Below are 16,699 nucleotides of genomic sequence, written 5' to 3'. Positions count from 1 at the left end.
AGCCTCTCTGTCTGCCTCCACAGAGCACAGCAGAGATGGAGGGAATGCACCACCTCTAACTGTGCTCCCTATCCAGCAGGAGGATCTATAGACATGTGTGGCAGAGCCCTGTCTCCATGGTGATACCCTCCAGAAATCCATGAGGGATTCACCATCCTCACCGCCAGCCAGCGAGGAGAAAGGAAAAATGAGAGGGAGGCAGAGCAAATGGGGGAGCAAAATGGGAGGCTATAGGAGGGAGGCAGAGGGAGAATGTATGTTTCTGTGCATGTTTGCATGCATGTCCTCCAGTCTTCTGTGTGTGTGCAGAAATATGGAGAATCTATGGCAGCAGAGTTGAAATGAGAAGAAGAGTTGTGTGTGTGTGTGAGAGTGTGAAAGAGGAGAGAGGATCATTTCAGAGCTGTCAGGCTTCTCCCGCGAGCAGCCGAGAACAAAAGGCAGCGTCTCGGTGCAGGAGGCTCAGCGCATGGCAGACGCTGCAATTTGGGGCGTTTTCTGGCTCCAGCTTGGATATCAGCTGCTATCACCCATTCACACCCCAACACACACACACAGATTCAGCAGAATAACTGTCAGACTGTCCTAAAGCTCGTGAAAAATTACTTCGGAGCAGCGGTCTTGGAATAATCCTCACTGTCAGGGAAACTTACATGATGTTTGTAGGTGTTGCGGTTCCATGTCCACTTGGATTTACGCACACGCGTTAATAATGAAAGCATCATTTAACTGTAATCTTTTCGTGTTTCGTTTCTCCAGGAAGCATTAACATGCCACAGTCCCCGTTTCTTCAGCCGGTAATTTAAATGATTTCAGACAGCGGGCGCGGCGGTGGAGAGGCTGAGAGGCAGCGGGCCCCCAAAGACTCTCTGCTCATGTCTGCTCGCTGCTGCAGCTCTAACGTGCAGCCTGCAGCTACTAAACCCAACTTTTAGTCAAATACTCCACTTGCTCTGCCTCGACTCTTGCCGTTAACTCTTGCTCTTGATTTTATCCGAGCCTTGGCTGGTGTCCTTACTCCCCGCTGCCTGTCGAGTCTCCTCCTTTATCCCGAGCCTGGCGAGAGCCCGGGAGCTCAGCTCGGCTGAGACGCACAACAGTGGCGAGAAATCAGCCTCACGTGTGCTGAGCAACATCTCCCTGCAGTCGCCCTCATTCCTAAAATGCTCAGTGTCATTGCCGTGGTCTCATACGCTAACATCTCCTGGTACATGTGTGTGCACGGTGCTCAGTCATCCAGGTCACGGAGGCAGCTGGACTTCTTTTCTTTTTCCTGGACACTGCTAATACAGTTTGGGTCGATAGCTATGCAGCGTTGATCTGACTGCATTACATGTAGATTCAACTTTGGTCAGGTTTGTGACATAAATCTGTGTCCTTGACCCAAAGTCAAGCATGCTTTCAGTGGCTGTTTGGCTCTGGGTGGGTGTTTGCTACTTGTCCACAGTCCTGTTTGTGGTCTTCATGGACAGATGCTTTCTGCATCATGGTGTGTCCATCTGCATGCGGTCGAGTGTGAAGCAGCTGGTCCAAACATTTGCACCTCCAAGTTTAAGGCCATGATTCTCTACTGGGAGATGGTGCACTGAGTCCTTTCGTCTTATCAGCCTGAGCACCACGCTTGAGCGAGGAGCATCTCCGTGTCTTTATTATGGAGCTTTTATGGGGCTGTGATGGGACAAGACGGGCCAGGGTTTTTCTCGTTGTACCACATGAAATGCCGAAAGAGTCGAAGGAGGAAATTTATAGCTTCAGAGCTGCAATGGTTGTTCTTTGTCCTGTTGGGTTACGTTAAACTAATGCCTACCACACACTGGAAGACATCTAAAGACAGCCAAGAGTCAGTTTTTAATCAGAGAGTAGAGGATTTTGCAGAGATATAGGATCTTACGGGGTCACTTTTTGCAGCTAAAGTCCCTTTAAGATGATTTCCCTTCATGCTTCTGGTGGAAATTCAGAAGCAGAAGCAGCTTTTGTGTCTGCTGTGGTTCGTTCTGGAAAAACGAAAAGAAAAAGAAGATGCTGCAGAAGCTCTGTGGGGAAACAGAAGAGCTCCTGTTGGTTGTCGATGATGTTCGTGTGGGTGATTTTGACCATTTGTATAAATCTGAACAGATGAAAATTAATATCTAACATCAGCTCTGTGACCAGCCTACAACAAAGCATGGAGGTGACTGCAGCGCGCCGTGACTTTAGCACAACTGTCGGGTTTTCCTCGCTGTGAACATTTAAATTGCTTAAAAAGTCTTTTGGACTGAAGCTGAAATAACTACAATGACATGTGATTTTCACTTACTGTGTACCTCATTGTGAGTAAATAACTAAATACTCTGAGCACAAATGCAGTATTTATCATATATCATGAAGTATTTGTGTTTCGAGGCCCCTGAATTAACTCCGAGGTCGGAGATTTGGTCGATTATTGATCTGTGTTTATCGTACAAGCTACTCTGCATAATGTTCCAGCAGAGCTGGAGGCAGGGAGCTCATCGGGCAGCAGAATCAGGGGGTGTAATGTGGCTATCTGTCATGCTGCAGCTAAAATCACTCCTGGATTAGCCAGGTAAGGAGTCTCTCCACAAGCGTAATGACTTCAATCAATCACCCTCAACTCAGAGGAGCGCACAGGGAAGCCGGTGAGTTAGCTGCTGGCCTATCTGCCATTTTGGAAAGGAGCTCCTTCTCGTGGTTAGCCCATTTATTCGGATGAGCAGATTTGTTCCTTATACTGGATATACTGCTAAAACCTGCAGCACGAAGCTGTCTTTTTAAATCAAAGTGCACATCTTCATGTCCCATTTCTCCAGATTTCCATCTCCAGCAGGAACCAGCAGACTTTCTGCTGAGAGCCACGGAGCAGCTGGAGAACAGAGAACGTATGGATGCACCGACGCACGGCTGCTTTCGCTCTTTTCGTGAGATTTGTCGACAATAACAAGAAACACCAGCCTCATCTTTTACCGAATACTGGCGTTCAGAATAAAGCGTCTGCCCTTTGTGTGTTTCATTGTGATTCCCACTCTGTGCCATGTTTACTAAGCCCTGTCTCTCCAGCAGTGGAGGAGGAGGAGGGCTTTTTGACATTGATGTAATTTAGTTGGCAGCTGCTCTAAGGGAAGGGCTGGCCAGAGGAGGCAGGCGGGGGGGAAGGGAGGGCTGGTGGTGGGTTCAGGGGTTAGGGGTCAGGATGTGCCCGGGCCTGAAGCTGGCCCTGAGCAGCTGCCTGCCCCCCGCCTCCCCTCTTCATGCCCATCATGTCCCCCTGGCACGCTCCGCGCTCATCGCACATGATCTGTTATTCCCTTTGATGTCTTTCCTCAGGGATGCGGTTATTAAAAAAGAAGAAAAAAGAGGATGAAAAAAGCATAAACACCACCTGTTTATCTGACGCCGGGTGATGTCAGAAAGGTAGTCTGCAGGCTTGTCATAATATGCACAGGAGGCAAATAAGGGGGAATAAACAAATGTCATCAAAAAGGAAGTCGCATGTGTGTGCCACTGTACATTTAGCAGCCCTGGCTTTGAAATGCTTTCAAAGGCTTTTTTAAAATGCATTAAAGGTTCATACAAGGAAACAACAGACAGCAGAAAAATGCACAGTTATTCTCTCACACAGGAATTTAGGCCTACCAATACCCCAGGGGGTACGTCTGCAGTATCCTAGGCTGATAAATTCAACTTATCTCACAAAACGAGAAATTACAGTTTAACAACTGAGTAAACATGAAGAGCTGAAAGCTGCCTAAAAGTAAAGGATACACAGTGGAAACAGCCAAAATGCACTCATGTAAAAAGTGACAGAAATGGTGAACTCGCTAAAAGTAGTGCTGCTAATATCAGTCATAACTGTTGACCAACACTAGATGACTGAAACAACCAGCTAACATTATGATTTAAGCCCCTCCCATCTTCCTCCAATTTTCAACAACATAAAAATGACCAGAATTAAAACAACTTAATAATCCTGTCTCATCATTTTCAGCTGCATCCTCACATTTCTGCACAATTAAAGAATCATATCAGACTGATATGGAGCAAATAAAACACGATGAAAACACCTCCCTGCATAAAAAACTGCATTATTGGCAAACTGCACATAACGCATTCAAAGTAAAAGCAATTATTAATAGTAGTAGTAATAATATGATTATAATAATAGTAATTATTCTACAAATGTCCCACACCAGTGTTACATGGATCAATATTACCGCTGCAGATGTTTAAGGCTGATCGAATTTTAAAAAGTGTATAAAGTATTTAATTTCCAATGATGCACCAAATTCCACAAAGTCATATGCTTGTTGTGGCTAAGATAAAAACAGCTGTTAATGAGGTTTTCCTTCAAATATATTAATAGCAATAAAGCCACAGCAGAGTTAAAAGGCTTTGAGCTCTGTGACATGGCTAACTGTTCATATCTACGGGGGATTAAGACAATAATGGTCACACTTTGTACAGTCAACTGTTTCAGTGACTTGATGTCAAGCGGAGTTCATCCTGCTTCCAGAGACTGGAACACTGCCTGCTAGAAGAATAGCTAACAGCTAATAATAGTGGAATAGTTAGCTAAAACATATTGACTGAACCTTTGAAAATGGTGATTTAACAAAGTGAATAGCTGTTAAATGGAGCAGTAAAGGGTTGTGACTGTTCACATGTGGTAAACTAAATACATACTAACTGGTGAAGTAAGCGTAAAGCTGAATCAAATCTAGTTTAAAATGAATTAAAACGGGCACATTTTCACATGAAGGAGTTCACTGAGTGAAAAAGGACTCACTGCTCTGACGTGCAGTAGGCACAGGAACAGGAAATAGTAACCTTATAATGCGCTGTTTACACCATAGTTCCTCTGGTTGCACGTGACAGCGACCGATGTCTGACCGGCTCCGTCATCATACTGTGGGAATGATAACAATTGCGTCGGAGCCAAACCGAATGAACCCCGAGGCTCCACATGAAGTCTAAAGTGTAGAAGCTAATGACAGAGCTGACAGATCCGACCGACTCTGTTCTTTCACCCTCAGCCCACACTGTCTTTTTGGTGATATAAAGCTTTCCCATTAAATATGGAAATTTCTGTTTCGGTGACAGATACATCACAGAGGGGGGCTGATGGCAGAGACGGTGTTTTTTTGGAAGGGGAAGTGGCAGATTTTGATTAATGCGACCTTATCTGGTTCTGCACATGGAGGCAGAGGGGTTCCTGAGCTTGGCGGGGGTGGATGGCTGCCTCGTTCTCTCTTCACAGTCACTCTGCTTCTGTCTTCTCTCCATTTTGCGGTGAGCTCGCTCGTCTTCTATCTTTGCTTTAATGTCTTGTAGTTGCACTGTCCTTTAGCTTCACGCGGCCTTCAGATAATTCTGTCTGATTCCTTTCGTCCCCTCTTCACCTCTTCACTCTCTTCATCTCTGTACCGATCCCACTTAGCATTTCCCTGTTTCTGTTAAAGCTGCTCATCTCTCTGCTGCTCCATTGTATCTTCAATTTCCATATCTGTTTCTCTTCCTGCCAGGCAGAGAGCGAGGTGCAGTGTTGCTGCTTCCCCTGTCGCTCCATCACCACCTGGCCCACTTCCAATGCTTTTAGTGAGCGCTATCTGTCAAGCTATGAATAATACAGGCCCAAGGCTGGCGTTAGCTTGCTAGCTAGCTATGTGGAATCCAAATGAGGTCTACAGCAGGAAGAGAGCACTTGACTTTTAGCTCGCTACCACGCTCCCCCTACCAAGACAGGCAATTACTCAGCCCACAGCCCCAGCTGCAGTCGTGGCAATCATAAACGCAACCCCTCACATCCCCCGTCTGCACGCACACACTTTGCATGTATAAGTAGGCGCGCGCTCCATCTCCATCCTGCACAGACATTGTCTATGCAGAGACAGAAAGTCCATATATGACAGGAAATCCATAGCTTTTCAGGCGGTGAAAAGAAAAACTGAAATTGTGAAAATCTCCAAATATATTTTGGCAGTGTTTTCACACAGGATGATGATGATGATGATGATGATGAAATCAGGGCGCTGGCTTTAAGTGGAAAACTCGTGGCCGCCTACAAATGGTAACGCCGCAGGAGCAGATGTTTGATGAGGCAAATTTAAAGTGCCAAGTGACACCAAAGGAACTCATTTAGGAGCCACGGAGATCTATTAATCAGCTGCGGCGTTACTTCATCATGCCTTATCTGCAGATTAACAGGAGACACATCGTCTACCTTTATCGCACCTGTTCCAGAGTTATGGCAGAAGGCTGAGAGGGCTATCAGGTATGTGACACGTGTACGCTCGTATAATTAGCTCAGCACCATGGCATCCTAAGGTGACAGCGTTAACCCATCCATCATTGCTTCTAATCACTCATTGGTGGAGTGTGGGCTGTAATTACAGAGCGCTAGGCAACGGCAGGCTTCACAGGTAAAAATAGTCATGCAGGATGAGAGACTTGTGCATGAGTTTGGCATGTGGTGTGTGGGAAAATGTGTGTGTATACATGCCTGTGACTACGGAGGTAATGAGATCTAGTTAGTGATGCTCCAGAGTGTCTTATTAACAAATAATAACAGCACTCCTTTGTTTTTACCTCTCCTCCCATCTATTATTCACACCTCACAGATTCACTCATGATTCATTTATACAAGCATCTTGTGCAACCTAGAAACTAAATGTCACCCAAAAACATCCCCGTCAGATGTTGCTGTGGGTACGCGTTTCCGTGTGCTCGTCGCTCGCTCGTGGCGTGCAGGTTTGACTGCGTGAAATTGGTCCTGCGTCACATAGAAGCAGCATTTCCAGTGAACAATTTGGACTCGTGCAATCTGCCTCCACTTGTGCATGCACACATAAGTGCAAATGATAGAGTGCTATTGAAACAGATGAGTCGGATCTTGCCAGATCAGTAACGAGGGCTGTAGTGAGGCCATTCTGCCATTCAACCCCCCTGTTGTGAAATCAGCATGACGCCCTGTGTACTTTAGCTGGATTCTCTTTCCGCTCAAATTGCCAGGTTGGAGAGCGGCACTCAGCTGGGAATGCTGCTCTACATGTGAAGTAGGTTGTGCGTGTGCGTGTGTGATCGCATTAAGAGCGCCGATGTAGATGTGGATGCGAATGTGTGTCAGTGAGCTGCCCCTCGCCTCTGTCCCCTCTCTTTCTTCAGGTGAAGAGCCTGTTCTGAAGGCTCTGCTCCAGTCGAGGGTCCTTAAAGCCAGGATGGAAGCACTTTACCCAGATAGAGGTAAACCTACAGTACACCATCTGACTCCTAGTGGACCATCAGACCATCAGGAGGAATAAGTGGTTTGGCACAAAGCAGCAACCTCTGGGGGTGAAAAGTGAAGCTGCAGTTCCTCTAATGGCCACTTGAAGCTGTCTTTCAAATATAATCAGTCCCTGTAGACTCCCATGTTAAAATGTCCAACCTTACAGCAGAAATAAACAGGTCTACATACAAACACTGGTTTGTTCCTTTTGGAGTATTTTTAAAGCATCTGACCAATATAATATCTGACTAACATGGCTGCTGTGCAGCTAATTATACTGAGAGATGGTCCAACAAGTCCGAGCTCCAGTTTCGCTGAGTGAATTTTTGTCTGGATGTTACTGCGGACTGATTAGATTAGTATCTGTGAATGGAGCAGAAAGTAGGACTCCACCCTCTGATCCAAATATGGTCACTTATGGCTCAAAACCCAGAACTTGTCACTAACCATGTAACCTGTCCAAAGACTGCTCTGCAACTGCCTGCCAAACAGTGGTCACCAGTTTCTATTCTCCACCCATTTGGCAAAAACCTCTTTCCTTTGGCAGCTACGGTTGCCGTGGTCACCACCAGTTTGCATGGAATTTGTACACAAAAATTAACGATCTCAAGTGAAACTCTGAAAAGCTTTTATTTTGAAGGCGAACTGTCTCATTTTCAGTTTGCGTGACTTTTTGGTGTTTCGCTGCCACTCAGCAAGTGTTTGCAGACAAGTCTGCATCTTCCAAGCAAACTACGACCACAGTACTCTGCTAGCGAGCGCAGAAATCAACCACTCACAACTCAAGTTTCCTGGTTGAACTGCGTCCAACGTAGATGACAGCGTGACACGATACGTGACAAACCATGAGAAAGTCCAATTAGCTGAATCTAAATATTATGGTTAAGGTGGGTATTTGTAACTTAGAATTTCCTGTTAGAGAATTTTACATTGTAGATTCAGCAGCTTGTAGGCTATTTTCAGACGGCCTACATAACAAAATGTGTCAAACAGTGAGACAAGATGAGGCTGAGTAGTTTCCAGATGTTACTCAGGGACAGTTTTGGTGTGACGGGGTTGAACAGCTGCAGCTTGCTGTCTGATTGGCCTGTACTGCTACTGACTATTACTACAGAGAAGTCATTGATTTAGTGCAGGACAAAGTCAGTACTGTTCTGCTTTAGTGTAACACATCAGGTTAGCATTTCATTTTGCTTTGCTTATTTTCATCACGGTCGTAGTTCATAATGAAATAATCAGGTCGGACAGTTTGGGAGGTTGGATGAAACAGCTGACCTCGAGCCTGTATTAGAGCGCCTGCAAATGGACAGTGAAAGTCATTAACCCCGCCCTTCAAATATTGGACGTTCAATGTTTGGCTGTGGTTTTCACCTGGAAATCAAATTCCTGGTGGGAAAACAGGCTTCATTCAATTCGTCCTTCACTTAGAAATCAGCCCACAAACTGCTGGAGGCAACGAAGGAACGTCTCACTTTTGAAGTGCTCGTGATAACCGATGTGTTTTTAATCACAAAGGAAGAGGATATTTGTGGAAGCAGATCATTCTTTGGGTCTTTTCTCTACGTTACGAGTAAATGAGGTTCTTCAGAGGGACGCTGCAGATTTATTCTCTGCTTTGCAGCGATCCGTCACTCTTTCTGTGCACTTCCTGCTGTTGTTGAGCTCCTCCACTGTAGATACCCGAAGACTCATTGTGCCACTCTGCCGGCCGCTCGCTGCTCTCATATCAGTCTGAGTGCTTTGAGAGCATGACATAGTGGAGAGAGCAGAGACGGCTGTGTGCAAGGGAGAGGGAGTAAATAGCATCCCAACTGCAGAGATGGCATTTAAGTGTCTCTCCCTTTGCACTCCAATAGTACTGCAGACCCATTACCTCAGCGCGAGCCTTTGTGTGTCTACCAGCATCCGTGTGTGTGCGTGCGTGTGCCTCAAATGTATTTCCGAGCCATTCCTCCAATCATCTCCGTGCTCCCACGCGACTCACCCGCTACCTTTCCGTTCTGATCTTTTTCTCATTCATCATGCTTCCCCTCCTGTCCTCCTGCCAGAGGTCTCTGCTAAGGTGTAATTTAGCTCCTGCTGCTCTCTAATTTCTACCTTAGTCAGGGTGGGCGTGGCTGGCCCCCCTGACACCATGGATACAATCTGTCAATCATTCCCCACAGCCAGGAAATTGCGTTCAAAGCGAGAGTAATTATTAAGTCTGCCCTGTGTGGGTTGAATTGAACACCCTCTCCGTTTGGCACACAGAGAAATATGTCCTCAGAGGCAAGGCCAGGTGGATTAGCGAGGCTTTTATTGCTGCTTAGAACAAGGTGAGCGCTCTCTCATCTCACCTTTTGTTTCGCCTAATCTCTTTGCCTTTCCCTTCCTACCGTCCTCATTCTTCGCTCATCAATATCAAAACGGCCTGTTCTACGAGAACGTTTAAAAGAACGAGGGCTGGAAAACAACACTTCTTGATGTTTATGCCCAATTTACTGCAGGTATCTCTGTGAAAACAATGGCAGAAGCCAGAGGTGAAAGCATGAAAGAAAGTCTCCCTAAAGTGAGTGCGTTCAGTGAATCCTGTTTGTTCAAGTCCTTGAAAAGCTGAAATCAAATCCGGTGAGCAGGATGTTGTAACAGTCTGTCTCTGCTGCTGCTTACCTTTCTGTTTCCACACAAAAATGTTGATTTATTTCCAAGCCTCGCGTTCAGGAACCACATGCCTTTGTTTGCCAGCGTACGGCTGAATAAACGCTACGATTATGTGGATTCTAGTGCTCAAACCACAGAGTTTAAATAGCATCAAGGACAGCAATTCCCAAGATGCCTTGCGCCAACATTTGCTGATAACTTCCCCTTGTCATTTTTAATTACTGCCAGCATCTTCTTCAGTCACCTGTATCAGTGTTGACTAACCATAGAAACCTTGTTAGAACAGACCCATTAACCTCTGCTCGTGAGCAGATAAGTCTGAGTTAACAAGGTGTCCTGCTGCTGCTGCTGAATGACTCCACTTCTGACCTCCAACCTTTATGTACAGGACATATTCTTCATTAACGGCGTCCTGCTGAAGGCTGGCACTGCACTCAGAGTGAAGCTTTACACGAGCTTCAGCCTCAGAGGTGGGCTACCATTACAACCTATTTCTGCCACAGAGTGTAATTAAAAGCCGGGTTAGGGTTTGGGTATGTGACGCTTCAGAGTCTGAAAACTGAAGCCAATGTCCAGCAGGGATGACTCATCAGATTGTATAAAACGAACCTGCTGCTCATGGATCTGTGAGCTCAGTAAACATTAAAGACTCCTGATGCATTTATGGTTTATTTCTAGTCTTATTGAATATGACATGATGTTCATTTAGGAAATTATGATCCCATTACAGTCAAAAAGGACCGGAAGGTCTTCAAAAAGCTAAGATGGCAACAGCCAGAACACTCAAAACAGGATTTTACGAAGCAACATTGTGGTGGCTTCATCTATATTTCATACGCAGTGTATGACTGCTATACCTGCAAAGGGGAACTCCCACTGTCTGGACTTTCTGCTCCATAGAGGGCACTCTCGACCCAGAATAAATGATGCTTTATGGAGCGGTTGAGTTGAAATTGATCAGAGATGATACTCAAAGCACAGTCTCCGGGTTGAAAGTCATGGTGCCTGATAGCAACAAGCCCAATAAGCCTGTATTTCTATACAAACACGTGATAAATACAAATAGATGAACTGATGGGACTTGGTTTTTTATTTCAATACGACAAATATTTTGAGCTCATAGGAAACCAGTTTGGCCTCCTTCACAGTCTACAAGTTAGGTGATTCGTTGTTTGTTTGAAATCTGTTTAGCTCCCTGATGAAGTGATTTTTTAAATAAATGTGACAGTGCCATGGGAATACAATTATTAAACTGTACTTCAGAACTTTCGGGATTTTTAATACACCGTGTCTATTCATGTCAGTCAGTATAACTGGGAGTACAGGCTTCCACAAATGCAATGACAACCAGAACAGGTTTGCTTATGCTGGTCTGAAATAAGAAATAAACCAGGACCAACATTAACACACCACAACATACACCTACAGACTTAACCCGAGCAGATGGTGGGACTGGGAACTCGATTCCACAAGAACCAAAAGGTAACCAACAAGTGAAATGCTTCCAAGGCAATGTGCGCCCAGGTTCTCAAACATGCCTAAGTAGAAATACTGATTATGAATCACTCAAAGGAGCTCTCAAACAGCAAATCAATCTAAAACACAGATCAAAACCTACAAGACACTCCAAAGAATATTATTCACAAAACTAAAAACCAAAGCCACTTCAAGTGTGCACGCAGAAAAACAAATACAATTTCATTTCAACAAACCAGACAGGGTTCAAAGATCCCGGACAAGCCCCCAATCATCCCAGATTAAGTGCCGTACAGGGACCTTCAAAGATTTAAAAAAATTAAAAACACTCAAGGACCTCAGAAATTATTCATTGTATCAAGGTAAGATTTTGCATATATTGTGTTAAAAATGCTAAAAATTAAAATGAGCTGATTCTGAGCAGGTCAGGTGGGAATATCAACCAGAACCGCCTCCAAGTCAACTCAGTGGCTTGATTGTTACTTCTAAGCTTGGCTTAGCATTAACACTCAGTGTTTTCTTTAGGAAATAGTTAGCTCAGAGTGCTAATAATAATAATAGAGTCTTACTTTAGACATATATTTTACATTTGTCTTTAATTTTGTGTTTGATAATAATGAAAAGAAAACATATCATCTTCCACTTACTTAAAATTCAGACATCACCGTGACTGAGATAGACAAACTTGTCTTGACGGCAAAGATTGATAATATTTGCTCAATTTTGTAACCACATCATTACACGGTGCTAAAATTTCCTATGCAAAACTCAAACGTTGCTAATCCAACAGCACAGATGTGTATTTGTCTGCATGCATGCAAACGCACTCTCTATACGTCGTTGTGAACCTAAGCCCTGTGTGTGCATGTCTGCAGAGTCTTATGGTATTTGCAGGGCCTCTGAGGGTATTCAAACATTCAAAGGCTGAGAGAGGTGGAGGATACGGATGGTGCGCCAGCATCTAAAAGGCGGGGGGAGAAAAAGGATGGAGCGAAGGGGCTAATTAACATATTAATGACCCCACCTTCCTACAGCTTCTGTCGGATAGTCCAAACACTTTGATAAGTATGCAAATGAGAGCCGCACCATCTGAAGAGGGAATTAGCTCTGCCAGAGAGAAAAGGGAGGGGGCAAGGGAGGGAGGAAGGAAGGCAGGGAAGGAGGCAGGAAAGGATAGAGTGTTAGGAAGGGGAAGAGGAGGAAGGAGAGTCGGGCATGCTGATGAAGTGATATCTCCATGTTTATTTTAGCTGTCTTTAATTATCTTCTGTGCACAGCGTGCCTTGGTGTGTTATAAAACCACGAGCGGTGAAAGAAAAGACTTCCATTCTTGCTGCTCTTGGATCGATGCAGCGGCGCCCGTCAGCCCCGCGGCGATGTGCAGAATGGCTGCAGGGGCTCGAGCCCGTGGGCGGCTCGGAGCGACGACCCCGAGCAAAAAAGGGTGGGTCAGTGTAACGCAGTTTATGGTGGAGCTATAAGGACGAGGGAGACGTGTGGGTGAGACAAAGAGAGGAGAGTGGATCTGTGCCGTGTCAATCGCTTCCTGTTTGGCCTCGTTTCAGCTCTAACGCTGACGATCTCGGCCAGGCGGTGACCACCTCATCTCTTTTGTGAGGGAGCAGGAGTCTGACAGGGGAAAAATGAGGAGCTTTAGCCGTTATCCTCCTTACTTAACTGTTCTCAACACTTCAGAGATAAAGCACAGAGGGACTGACAGCAGAAATCTCTGTGTTCAAAGTGAAATCGAGCAAATCTGGATTTGATTTCCTTGATGTATTTATATTTTTTGCACTGAGTTTCTCAGGATTTTGCAGCTTCAGTTCCATTTTTGGATGAAGAACTGAACACAACATAAAAATATCTGCACGAATCTTGGCCTTTGTTTGAAATCAGGGGAATTCTTAACACCATAATTAGCAGAAGCCTGTGCTGTCCTAGTTATGTAAGATGGCTCTTTTTGTCTTTTTGAAATTGGATTACCGCAGGAGGAACCATTTATTTCAAAAATGGGGGGGCTGGGGGTAATTTTTATATCTCACAGTCTCCGGCAGAAAGCTGTCCTCCGCCGTCGAGCCCATGCGCAGTTCTTATACACCCCAATAAACATGATTAGCATGGCAGACTGTAAATATGCAAATGACAGAGGAGATGTGGAGCGAATGTTTATGCTGTGAGCTTTCCCGTCTGCACAAACTCGCCTCCCCGTCTATCTCACGGTGAGCTTTATGGAGACGGGGTCCTCTCTTAAAGCCACCTTTGCTTTTTTCTTTCATAAAAGAAATTCATCCATGTAATTGGAGCTTTAAACGTGAAAGGATGCCTTTTCCTTCAGTGTCTTTGCTGCTTTAGCTGCGCACAGATGAAGGCAGCTGCAATGGCCGCATGCTGAAAGCACCCTCTCTAAACAGCTTCTTCCCACATGAATCTGAATTATGCTCTATATGCGTGCCTTTCTGCTGCACTCTGACTTCAATTAGCCATCCTGCACATCTATGATTACTGTGCCAGTTGATGGTGACTGAAAAGCCACTGAAAAGTCAGAGACCCCACTGGTGTACTGCGGCTGAGACCTGAGATCCCACTGCCTCAAATGATTTACATTCTGTATAATCTATGAAAGCGACTTAAATAAAGTTAATCTGAGTGGATGAAATGTGCCCTACAGCACAGCTGCTGCTGTATTTATCATGCCAGTTATTCACCAAAGTGGATCTTTTCTTCTCTTTTAACCTTAACATCTTTATTGTCACTCCATTACAGCAGCTTTGCATGATTCACAGTCCAAAATAATCCTTTTGTACGTCACACCGGTGCAGCTCCTCAGATCGTCCTCTGTATGAAACAAGCTGTTTTAGCAACTTTCTTCTGATTGGCTGCCCCTCCTAAACAAAGGTGGGTGGGGCTTCTTTGCACAAGCTGACCATATTAAGAATATCCCCTGTCTATGACATCACCTCGATCTAAAAGTAGAAAAAACCGTGACAATCTGTTCAGGGATTACTGCACATCCGCTGATTATTAGAAACATGGGCCATGTGAATGTCACTCAGGTCCATTTACCATATGCAAGCCTGATATTGATAACATTACCTAGACACTTAATGCACTCGATCTTGGTCCAATAAAAGCATTTACCCAAACACATTTATTTATGGATCAGCCGTATTAAACCTGGAGCGGTTCTTAAAATATATTGAATTCATAGATTTTTATGGTTTTAAATCAAGTTTGTTTCTGTTTTTTATAACAATTCTCTAACAATGATATAATAACAAAGGACAGCAGATCGGGATATAAACTAATGTGTAGATAAATATTAAAGTATGAATATTTTAAAAAGAAAGAATGGAAAATTATGTAAAATCAGCCTTTAAAGTATTATCAGTAAAATCAGGTCAAAAAGGTTTGTGTTGGTTTTGGGGATTTTTTCACATAAATCAACAGTTTTCATCTTAGAAATTATTAGTTTTTCATATTAATTTCTTTACGCAGCACTATATTTGTCTCTCACTGCATTTGTAATTGTGATCATATAGTGTCCATGCTGAATAGGATTTTAAACACACATACGCAGAGCCGAACGGCCCGTGTCAAGCGTGTTCGCCCTGAAGACTATCAGCTCTCCGGGGAGAGAGGCCATCGAGCAGCATTATCGACATTATAGACGCCTCAGCCTGGAGATAGGCTTCCCATCGATCCCCTGATTAATTACTATCTGCAGGCAGCAGCACAGTGAGGGATGGAGGAGGAGGAGGTGAGAATGATAGAAAAGGGGGAGAAAGACTGAAAGAGAGGGGGAGAGAGCAGGGAGAGTACACCTTGGACTATCTATGAATATCAGCTAAAGGCTACGCAGTAATCTTCCAGGTGGAATATTATTTATTGATATATAGGTAGGCAGGAACCCTTATCTTACCCCCCGAACACACAGCCAAGGACAAAATGAAACTCACACATTACTGTGGTGGAAACAACTCACAAAGACGAGTAGAGGACACTGAAGCATCCACACTTTCAACCAGGTGACACAACATGGCTAATAGAGAAAAACAAGCATGCCACATGTATATTCGAGCCTCTGTGCGCACTGTCAGCACCTCCTTGTCTTAGCCTCCACCGTCTAACCAGAAGAGTCCGTATTGGTTAAGAGATAGCCTGGATTGCACAGTGTATCCACAGCTTTGTTAGGAGCTGTTCAGGTATTTCACAGAGTGACACGGCCCGAATGGAGGCGCATAAGCTTATTGACTTATGTTACAGCGGGTCGACAGTCTCAGGGGGACGAGGAGTGAAGCCGCAGCCTTTAACTGGAGTTCATTAATGGTAACTGCTTGTCCTGACCAGTCGCCCTCCTCAGGGGAAGGAAAATAAACAACCAAAACCTGCACTTCCTCTGATGTCCACTCGAAAACTGAGTCAGGCCATTACTGGGTTGTGGCCTCTCTGACTAACAGCTAGGCTTCACCTGAACTGGACCTCTGAACCATGTATGGAGCATTTTAATGACATTATCCACCAACAGTGTGGCTGCTGTGGTGTTACTTAGCGCTGGGTATTGATTCGATTCCAACTCACAAGGTCCCTATTCGATTTGATCGTAACGTTACTAACAGACCGCCCAGGAAGTCTGAGCTCGTTTTGAGGGAAATTCAAGGATTTTATTTGGCAATGCAGAAGTGCCTTAAATGTGCCTTACTTTTAATGGCCACAAGGGGGCAATACACGTGGTTGCCCACACCTTTAAATTGCCCTTTAACCTCCTAGGACCTGGTGTCCACATATGTGGACATCACATTTTGGGTTATTTAGACCAAAATACTCAATTTTGCTCTACAAGCACCTGATATTCACTTATGAGGACATTATGCTGCTCCTGTTCTATCAGAATTTTAAACGAATATCCTCATATGTGGCTCTGATTTTTCTTAAAAACAAAAATAAGGTAAAAAAAAAAAATCTGGTAATTCTTTGTTTTTACATTCATCGGACCCCAATCAGCCCAAATATCAAAGAGAAATTAAAAATGCTGCTGTGGAAGAGTTCAGGTCTTAGGAGGTTAAAGTTAACGTCACTTACAACCTTATGGAAGTCAAATAATTTGCTGTAATGAGCACATAAACCTCATTTAAACCAGGAAGTCCTGTTTTTCAAGGAAGATCTGGCCATGAAGGCACAACCTTAAATCATATAAAACATGAATAACATAATACTTTATAAAAAGCTCTCAACTCTCCCTGACAGACAAAAGCCTCCAGCTTTAGAGAGCTTATTGGTGACCAGAAAGGTTCAAAGGTTATGCAAAGGTTCAAAATAAGAAAAAGT

At 44.4% G+C, this 16,699-nt stretch overlaps 1 protein-coding gene across 11 annotated transcripts in view; it reads right to left on the bottom strand.

Moving 5' to 3' along the window:
• myt1lb (myelin transcription factor 1-like, b) overlaps nt 1–16,699 on the bottom strand; it is a 110,590-nt gene that overhangs the window by 51,655 nt on the left and 42,236 nt on the right. The gene's annotated exons all lie outside the window — the stretch shown is intronic.

The sequence above is a fragment of the Astatotilapia calliptera genome, chromosome 19, assembly GCF_964374335.1.
Source record: "Astatotilapia calliptera chromosome 19, fAstCal68.1, whole genome shotgun sequence".
Taxonomy (NCBI): domain Eukaryota; kingdom Metazoa; phylum Chordata; class Actinopteri; order Cichliformes; family Cichlidae; genus Astatotilapia; species Astatotilapia calliptera.
This window is presented reverse-complemented; position numbering and strand designations above follow the sequence as displayed.